Genomic DNA, 10,881 nt, shown 5'->3' with positions numbered 1-10,881 from the left:
GGGTGGGTGGGCGGGCGGGCTATGTGAGATGAGATGAGGTGGGGGGGGAGGAAGAGGAGGATGAAAAATGCTGGACCAATCACACCTCTTTTAGCTGTAATATTTTGTGATGTTTGCAGAGACCATCTGGTCTTGTACCAGAAAAAAAAGTGAAGTTCAAGGCTTTTTCTTTTGCTCTGTTACACTACTCTCTTTAACACAGTTATTTCATTATCTCTTGCTATCATTTGATCAGATTTATCTTCCATTAAAACTTCCTTTCCCTTGAAGTAGACAGTGACATGAGAATGCATGCCTTTCCAAGCTTTTATTGTTCTGAATTAAGAAATGGTAGAATAGTCTCATGAAAGATTAATGACTTCCCGTAAGCATCTTTGTACCTGAGGACAAGCAATTACAAAAATATGTCCAAAAGAAAAAAAAGAAAGGATATTAGACTGTATCGGCCAGGTATTTCTTGGCAGACAGCAAGCTTAGCTTGTTACACTGCCAGCATATTTAGAGCTAAGGCAACTTCTGTCTTGACCCCATGTATCATATTTTGTTTTGTACATTAGTGGCAATGTTGTCCTTGCAAGAAAAACTGACACTCTACAGGTATTTTCCTTGATGCTTCATTGTACTTAAGTTCCCGTTTCTGTGCTAGTACCTGTTTCTGAGAGGTAGCTCTCCGCTCAAAACCAACGCTTAGGGACTGAGAAGATATATATATTTCCAGAAGCTATTTCATGCTTATAGATTCTTGTTTTCTTTCCCATCTTTTTTTTTTTTCCTTGTGAAGGGATTTTTCATAAAGTTTGCTTTGGGCTCACAAAGAAAGTTTAAGGCAAGAATCTTTAAGATTGCCTCAATCTTAAATAGTCTCTAATACTCTAAATACTGAAGTGAACATTCACCATTTGATAGGCTTTTTGTTGCCGTCTTTGAGAGACATTGGAAACCAAAGAGCCTCCCATTTCTCTAAAAAGAAACTTATTGCCATTTCTCTGTTTATCCCACTAGGATGTTGCAATTAATGGAAATACTGATGGTAAAATATTGTGGAGGATCAGAGTTAAATCTATAAAAGCCAGCAGAGTGGAAACTCTTCACCACATTCTGAACTTGGCCCACCATTTTGGGAAGGGCAGTGCAGATGCCCATGGGATCACCGCTGCGTCCATCAGGTAAAGCATTTGGCGTGCACAGCCTTCACGTCTTGCTTTGTTGGAACTGGTGGACTGTAGAGACTCCTGTAAAATCCCCACTGGAGGGTCAGCTTGTAATTACGCTGGACCTACTTCCAAAAGATAAAGGCTGATCCTATAACCTGCCTAAATATGTGGGATTTGACTGGGTTTAGCCATGAGGCACTTGGTTTCCCTGTCTAGATCCTCAACGCTATGGTTATTTTAGCATAGATGGCTAATCTTTGTAAAATTACTGAATTTCATGCTTTTCCCAGTAAAGCCAGTAAATTGGGATTTACTGATTCTGAGAGCTCAGCTGGGAACCTGGATAAGCACATTCCTTGGGGACCCAAAGTTTCATTAAGTCTGAGATCCTTCAGTGAACTGTACTATAAAATCTCTCCTTTGAAGAATGTGCTATTTCATGCCTGCAGATGGGTGTAACATAGCCTATTGTAAATGTGTAAGAATATGCTGTTCATATAGAACCAGTATAGTACAGCCTATTTTGACATCAAAGCAGTTTTAGTAGTGAGTGGACCAGATGCTAAAAGGCTGTAACTCAGGAGAGAGTAAAGGTGTGTTCTGATCACTTTTGTAATATCAGCATAACTAACCAAGATGAGTAAAAGCAGTACAAGGGCATTATTCATTTTTATTCAACTAGAGGTCCTTAAGTAAAAACATAACCTGTACTTAATGCACTCTAGAAGAACAAGCAACATTGGCAGTAAAACTATCTTTTGTTTCAATGGATGAGTTTTTTGTTTCAGCCAATTGCCCTGCAGTTGCACTGCTAAAATTGGAGACTGAAGGGTACATATCTTTGAAAATACAGCAGGCGCATGGGGATGCATCAGCTTCTTAAATCCAAAAGAAGTAATAGCTATTCTGCTATGGTCACAAGAGGATACTTACACTTCATCAAGAACTTCTTAGGAGATTTTCTCCTGACCTGTGAAGGCTACACTGGATGGGCTCACTGCAAGTTAAAAAAAAAAAAAGAAAGAAAGAAAAAAGCATAAATCTATTTTCACAAGTAAGTCACACCTTAGCTTACACTATTAAACCTGCCTAAAGCAGAAGAACTGGGTTAACCAGAGGGACTATTGTACACTGCTGAAAGTGACAGACCTAAGCAAGGCAAAAAGAATAAATTACAATGAAATTAAAATAATGAGAAAAGGGGGGAAAGTCCTTATAAATGCTGAAATATGTGAAAATTAAACCACCATTTTGACCCTAGTAATAGACCAATTATTTTGACCAATAATAATTCCTACATAAGATGGCCTTAAAAAAACCTGCCCTTGTGCCTAGCGGGGTTAGTCACGTTTCCCACCTCCAGTTTTCCGCAATGAAGTTATGTGAATAGGAACTTTTTTCTTTAGAATGTGATCATGCAGTCGTTGCCCACAAGTGTCAGCACAGTAAGGCAGACATGCAGGAGACTACAAAATTAAGAGCGGTGAGCAGAGGATAGTGTAGTCAAGGCAGAAGCAACCCATGTACTCAAACGTTCAGGTGGGAAAGCAATTGCAGGATATGAGACCTTGGCTAGCTTAAAGAATACACCCTTACGCAACAGTATATCGACTTCAGCATGCTGGATTTGCAGTTCTTGGTCTCTAACCTTATCTTGGTGGTCTGTGAAATATGCTGAGAGCTCATGGAGCGTCAGCTGCCCCAAAAGAGTGGGAGTGCTGCTGAAAGAAATTCCTGCTTCTCTAACTTCATATCATGTCTTTGTAAAATATGCATGGACTGATTTCCTGCTAATCCTAATTTTTGAAGCAAAAAGGCAAACATTACTAAACATCACAGTAGGTGAAGATCCCAGTTTTCAGGAGTCTGAGAAAACTCACAGATAATCTGTTCTTATGTAGTGCTTTTCTTTTTATGTGATCTTACTGCCTTCGGTTTTATTCTCAACTCCAGATAGCTCACTGTATTTTGTTTGGCAGTATCAAATCTGGTTGGTTTACTGCTACCTGTTCCTCATTGCAGTTATCATAATTTTCACAGCTGTTTAGGTTTCAGTTTGTTTTTTTTTTAAAATATCTGTTACTGGCAGGAGAAACTCTAAGCCAAATCAATTCTCTTCCTCCTGAGTTCAAATCCCATTGCCTGAAGAACTATAATGACACTGGATAGGATAATTTTCCATACAGCTTTTGGTGTATCAAAAAATCTTCTGTGAAAGTGAATGCAGAAGTGAACTGCGGTGTACACAGTAAACACAAGGAACTGCTCTTCTTTATGTGAGATCATTCCAAGAAAGCTGGGACAAGCCTGAGCCAGTTATTGTCTTATCCCTTTTGATGTCAGGTGAAAGGAAGATTAGCATGAACATACATAAATTAAAAATGTGAATGTTTAAAGTTACTCTTTACAGAGAAAGCATGGAAGTGTCTTCAGTTTCTAATTTCTACATGCATTGTTCCTGCTGTGGAAGCGTGGCACGCTCCAGCCAGTAGCCCTGACTGATTGACTGAAATACTCATATTGAGCCTTGACTGACTGCATGTAGGTCTTTCAACAATGGGATTTAACATTCTGACCTAACATTTAATGTATTAATCCTAATTTTATGCTGATACTAAGACTCTCCGCTGTATTAAATCAACCTAGGTTAATTCCGAATTATGTCTCTCCCACCCACTATCAATGGGTCCACTGTTTGGCTCCCCAGAACTGACCACCCACTTTTATGAGAATCTGCAGTGAATTAGAAAATCTGTCATTGCTGGAAGAGCCGGACAGCTAGGATATGGCCTGTCATTCCTTCCATACAATACACACCCTTTGTCTGCTATCTCTTAAACTAACCTGACATAACTTAGCCTCCCAGTCAATGGTATCTTTATTCTCTCCCAAGGAATGCTTCGTTCACCAGCGTTATTAAGAAACTTCTGGACAATGTTTAGTGGCTGCGCAATCATCCAAGGTTCTATTAAAAAGCCATCTGGGTAATTAATAGCACATTTGTTCTCAGCCTCCTCCCAATTTGTCCATTAGTGGAATAAAAGCACAGGACAAAGGGTAATGTGGTTCAGTTATATTTTACAGGAATTCTTCAGGAAGTTGAAAACACATGATAGTTTTCCAAAGATACATATGTTTATGGGCACTCTACGAGAGCGGCAAAACTGCACAAGCCAAGGGCTCTTAATCAGGCTTCTCCCCTGTTGATAGAGGATTGACTATTAACTGCGTGCTGCCTTGCATTGACGCTTTCCAGCCTGAGATGGGGAGGGTGTGTGAATGGTCTCCTTCATCTCAGTTCAATTACAGTTGATAAAACCAATTCCAAGATCCACGTCAGGGCACCACATCAAAACCAGCACGAATGACTTTTATACTCTTTCACCTGATATTTGAAGGCTTTTCTGAGTCTTCTTTTTAATGTCTCCCCTTGAAAGTAGGATTACAGCCTCAGGCTGCACTCTCTGAGGTTGTTTTATTCTTTGCCTTTCATTTGCTCTTTCTTTTTCTTCTCCCTTGAAAGCACCTGAAGAAGAAACACTTTAAGATTTCAGAAGTTTGTTGTTAAAATTAAGAAATACTCCACTCGAGCTTGGATTTTTAGTCCTTTTATTCTTTTTTTTAACTCCTGTAAGGAGGATAGTTACTATTATTTTGTGCCTGGTGGCATAGAGAGAAGCCAAGTCTGCATCTTTTAAACTCCTGTGAAATGAACGATTGCTAAATAGCTACACTTCAGCAGCAGGGATCTCTCTTGTACCACAGACAATTAAAACTAATGTTTGCGTGCATTCAGTTATAATTGGGTGTAGGGCCCGAGCTGGTGTAAACTCAGTGATGAGCTCAGTAGGGCTGTGATGATCTACGCCATGAGTGGATCTGGCCTCTCAAGAAAATGAGCCTGAAATTCATCAGCCAGTCAGATTTTCATATAAACTACGTTGATGAAAAGTTGCATTGTGGATGAAATGTGATTTTTCTGCTTTCTGTGGAAATTTTTGTTTCTTGGGGTTGAAGAATGACATTTCTGAAAACCAAGACTTATTTATTTGCCTATATTGCCTCAGAGACTCATGGAGATTATATTTCTGTTGTTTTATTTGTCTTAGTGGGCTGTGCACTGCAGGGAAAAATGCAGCTCGCCAACGAATCATGATATGACATTGTCATAGTTCACCACCTCATGGAGATCGCAGTGCAGATTCAGAGCCTGTCTAGACAGCATGTTGTGTTCATGCTTTACACATGCAGTCAGAGCACCATGACAGTGTTTCAGAAACCACCAGCCTCCAGTTTTCTTGATTTTGATTTTAATTTTCTTGAGGTGAGGGTGCTGGTTTGGATTTTTTTTTCTTAACTTTTTTTTATTTTAGCAGATTCCCTGGTAGGTACAGCCACTCAGTGTCATTTGAGCTTTCTTGAATCATGCTTTCCTTTCTTACTGGTTCTTTGTTTTCCACACTGACAGCAACTCTCCTTTGTCCTTTATTTTAGCAGATAATTATGGTTCAATAACAGGCAGTGTGTGAAATTACCATTTTCACCATATCTGGTGAATGGTTGCAGGTAATGGGATTTTCACCGGGGTGACAAGAAGTTGTTCTTTATAATTCTTTTCTCCAAACAGCAAACAGAGCTTTTTATTAATATGATTTTGTTTGCAAAACAGTTTTCCATTGAAAAATGGAAAAAATTTCCTGTTTTCTCTTCAGCTCAGGACATAAAAGACTAAGTCCCATAGACAACTTTTTCCCACCTTTGTGGAGAGTGTTGCGATTTCAGCCTGGATTTCAGCCAAAGCAAAGAGAGTGTAGAGCACAAAAACAACACAACACACACAGAGTGGGTTTTTAATTTACTTTGCACTCCAAAGCTTCCCCCCCAACTTGTGTGAAGGAGCTCTTTCCACAGCAGTATAAATATTTGTTGACACTTCACAGCCTCAAGTGCCTGTAAGAACATTGCGTTTATAGAGTAAGTGCTCTGTAAATACTCGAAGGACTTCAGGTTGGTATGTCTAACTGTGCAGCACCCATATTTAAATTTTGTTTGCATGCTGTAGGCCTACCAACTTAACTAGTGCTCTCAGTAAAGGTCACCAAAGCCCTGCAAGTTTTTAATTCTTAGAGTAATCTCATTAAAATTAATAATAAGCTTGTAATTCCGCAGATTCCAATGGACCTGCAGCTGCCTTGCTCTTGCCACACCAGCCAGCAGGCTTGCCAATCTTTTTTGGCATGGCACGGCTTCTCCTACACAAAATGTTCCTTAGTGTCTCAGTTCTGTACATCACACTGATACATTCCTTAGTGCCATACTGGGTAACAGTGCCTCTCTGGGTAATATTTCTCTTGCCCACGCTGTAGAAAGCATAGCAACTCACTCCACATATGGCTCCAGGAACTCGAGTGTATTTTTTCACTTCCTTGTATGAGAGCAGAGAAATCAGAGAGCACGTACACGCTTCTTCATACATCCTAAATGAAAAGGGGCAAGAAGACCTTGTGGAGGAATAAAGGACAACATTACCAATGAATTGGGTTAAAAGTCTAAAATCACTCAGGTGGAAAGCACATGTGGTAGAAAAACGGTTCAGAAAGATTTCCACCACAGTTGCCCAGGTCACAGCTTCCACAGATCCCATCCATCATGTTCACCCTTCAGAGCAGTCCCTCCAAAGTTGCCAATGACACTTGATCATCAGTTGCACATGCCTCACTTTATGTCTAAGTTAGCCTGTACAGGAGGTGCCTATCGTCTTAGAATAATATTGAGGTCTACCTTCATATATGCTATTGGTGTAAAAATCCCCTGAATTTCTGAATCCTGAAGTGATACATGTTGTACCTGGTGCTTACACAAAATGAATGAACCCATTTTGTCTAAAGTTTTACACAATATTATTTTTGTTCACACTTTCCCTTTGGATTTTGCTTCTTCACTGGCTCTTATATGAAGGCTTCTCTGCAAAAGATTTACAAAAATGTTTTGTCATTGGGCTCAACTGAACTGCAAAAAAAAAATTTCAAGACCTGTTTTAGACCCCTGTGCAAAGTGTACTGATAATCAAACGTTAGATAACTTCTCCAGCTTGCTCTACAAGCTCAGACAGAAGACTTTTTAGAGAAACTGGCATTCTTCTGGGTCAGAGGCGAGGCAGGCTGTATTTCAGTGAGAAGAGTGAGGCATTTTTTGTATGTCTTGGCTGAGCTGCCTTGAAGAAATTGGCTTGTTTGCACCCGAGGTTTTTAACTGAACTCAGGAACTTTTGATTGCATGGGTGCATTACGTACAAGACAAAAATGACTGATTTTGCAGGTCACATAGCAGGAAATTTTCATTCAGTGCCTGCTGCATTTTAGTTGCACCATCACAGTAATATAGAACTTTGTGTTTGTTTTTGTTTGTGAGACTGTGTGTGTACTGGAGGAACACTGACTGGCCCTAAACTACTTACATAGAATATTTTTGTCCCAATGACTTTCTGACAAATGAAGGGTGCCTTCTATAAAACTTAAAAGCAGTGCAAACTGAACTGTTTCTGACCTGTACTTGACCTATTCAGCTTCATCTGCTCCTGACAGACTTTTCAACAGTGAGCTCACAAAACTCTCTTTTTTTGCATCACTCTTGGATAAAGCCATTAGGCTATTTTTTTTCTTCACTGTTTTAGTTTCACTGCGCTCTGTGTATCACTATTTTTGCTCACTTTTTACTCCCCAGGTTCAACTTGTAAGAAAAGCACTTTATTTACTACTGGTATCAGAATGCATTTTCAAACTGTGTGAGTGTGCTGAGAGCTTTCTGCATGTGGAAGAATAGGACAATTTAGGAGAAAGCCTCCCAGTCACTTAATCGAGACATGTATTCTGGCTGAATATATGCAAATAAATCTGCACATGGTGAGCTTAAAATACTTTCTGGGGTTCTCAGTCATATGTTAGAGGTGGTCAAACTGAGAAGGAAAAAATCCCTCAATTTCCTCTCTTACACTTTTCTCCTTATATCTCTCAAAACAAAGTGTTTCATAGTCAACATAATTTCATTTTAAGTAGTTCCTTTTTTAGTATTTTGCGTCCAGTTTTCTGACATATTTTCTGACATATCTTGTGAGGCGCTGAATATATACTGAAAGCAGTGAGAGTAGTATTTGAACACCAAGCATTTCCTGGAAAGCTTTCCAGAGACAGAAGAAGTATAAGTAATGTTAAAGTCTTTTTTCTTCACTGCCCTGTTCACCAAAAAAGAACCATGTTAAGATGAGGTGATTAAGCTATTACTTTGGTTTACTTTCCATTGATTTTCAGTTCATAGGGTGAATAATAATTCATTTTTCTCAATAAGATGTGTCTTTTCCATAGAAAAATATGAATGGAAATTTATCTATCTTCTGCTTTATACAGGTAATTAGAAATGAGGCCAAATATATTATATGAAGTCACTGAAGGAAATCCTGTACACTTCAGAACACTTCTATTTGCATGATAAGGTAGTAGCAAAAATCACCATCCTGTACCAAACCACTGTAACAACTTCCAATGATTAAAGACAAAAATCTGCTATATAGAAATCAACATGGTTTGTCCCTATTAAGGTAAGCTCATTAGAAAACCCAGGATAGGAACATATGGACTACATTCAAACAGATTATGGACTAAATTAACCTTATAGGTCTACATTGCCTTGGTCTATACTCATGAACTTTGGTGTTTGAATGTGATACACAAAGAAATCAAGAGATCTATGTATCTACAGCCTCAAGGAATTTCACCTGTTTTGATGAAGTCCACTGCCCTGTAGTTCCTGCTTGTGCTTTACATGCTTTTCCTACTCTCTGTGGAAGAGGTGGACTCATCGCAGGCAGTGAAATGACATCAAAGTAACATTTCTAAAGAATTCCATACAAAGGAGAGAGAGAAAAAAGGAAGGCTGATGACTGCCTTACTATTCTTTTGTGCTGTCTCAGACAATAAAACAGGTACTACAGTGTCCTGAAGCCTCTGTCCAGAGAAAGACTGAATCCATTCTAGGCACAAGGACAGGTTTTTTTCCTTAGGGATAAATGGTAGATTTGGTAATATATTTTCCTAATTTATCTTCAGTAGTTTTCCTAGAGATACAATGTCTCTCTTACAAAGTGATTCTAGAGCTACCAGTGCAACGAATATTATACTGGAACACAGCATAAGCACAGTCATCCTTGATGATGTCATGAAGTGGGTCTCAGTAGGCATAGTATGGGGTTTTCAGTTGTGTCTGGAAAGAGAAGATATTGTGGCTATGTCCTGTTCACTGGCCAAAGCTTTCAATTTTTTTCCTATAGTCCATAAAGATTGTTGGCAGAAGAGGAAGGAGTACAGGGAGACCTGGATTTCTGGATTCTGAGATGATAACTGAGTTAGATTTGTAAATAGCAAACAGATGATGATGAAGAAATTTTTGTTGACTGATAATGAAAGCCAACTGAAAAGTGCAAAGATTAAATAATAATGTGTCTGGAAGTCATACATTGTAATTAATCTTCTTGTCCTGTTCATTCAGACTCCTCATACTGACAGGCCTTTGCCAGAATGTAGTAATCAAGAAGGGGACATAGCTAATTCCCCATATCCCTACAGATTGATTTCCTGATTAAAAGTTTACATTTTCAACCTGACCTCTTCTTGGGCCAGGTCGTTAAAAACACTTTACAGCACTAGTTAATTCTGGTTTACAATGCACCACAGTTTATAATGTCACTGGTTCAATTGTTAAAAAAGTCTAGTATGTTATATTGAAACCAGTTATATGAAAAGCATTAAAAAATATTCAGATGTTTCTCTGGTTTTAAGGTTTCCTTTGTGGTCTTATCCTTGATTTTGTTTTTCTAAGTCGGAAGAATTCAGACTTCAGTGCATATGTCAAAATGTGGTCCTCCCATTAGACTGTTTATTGCAGACTTCATTTTCCTACCCTAACACTCTGGGATGAGATATGCTGCGCCCATACCCTATCAATTTGCCTTTATCTTCCTCTGCTTCTCTTCACATTCTTCCTTGCCCCAATCTCCTGCTCCCATCTGATCTCTGTTTGACCCAGCCCCACATACCCTTTCACAACCTCCTAGCCTTTCTCACTCTCACAGTTTGCCTTTTCAGTATGCCCCGGTCCCTGGAATTTCCCCTGGTTGTATCCTTACACCCCCTTCAGCAATTTCCTCACTCTAAGCAGTTTTGTACCTTGTATGAATGTTTTTATATCAACAAATTCAACATACTTTCAAAGATAAAAAAAATCCCTTTCCTATTGCTGTAAATATGAGGTCACAGCTCTAGATGTGATTTTAATTATTTTCAATTTCTCCCTTGCCTCTCAGGATTCTTATTATTGCAAAGGTATAACATGGATCATACATGGCTTCTGTATGAGTGACATTCACGCCTTTTGCCACAGTTTCTAATTATTTCAGATGAATTGTCATAAGAGAAACTACTTATACACCCAGAAAATTCCAAGAATCAGAATGTTGTTCCTATCCATATAACTACTGTGTAAAAGGTTGCCTGATTGGGAAGTCTGCTGTCCACTTCAGGTGTGCAGTTCACTGAAGCAACTTGATTCCTAATGTTCCATATATCTTGTTTGAAAAAGGCAAATGCTTGCTTACATTGGTTTATTAGCTTGGGGCTCTCATGCAACTGTTTCTTCATGTGTTCCTCCTTTTCTTTATCCTAAAGTATTCTGGAGG

The sequence above is a fragment of the Haliaeetus leucocephalus genome, unplaced genomic scaffold (assembly GCF_000737465.1).
Source record: "Haliaeetus leucocephalus isolate CR32 unplaced genomic scaffold, Haliaeetus_leucocephalus-4.0 Scaffold506, whole genome shotgun sequence".
NCBI classification, from domain to species: domain Eukaryota; kingdom Metazoa; phylum Chordata; class Aves; order Accipitriformes; family Accipitridae; genus Haliaeetus; species Haliaeetus leucocephalus.
The sequence above is the reverse complement of the archived record's forward strand: the minus strand, read 5'-3'. Positions refer to the sequence as shown.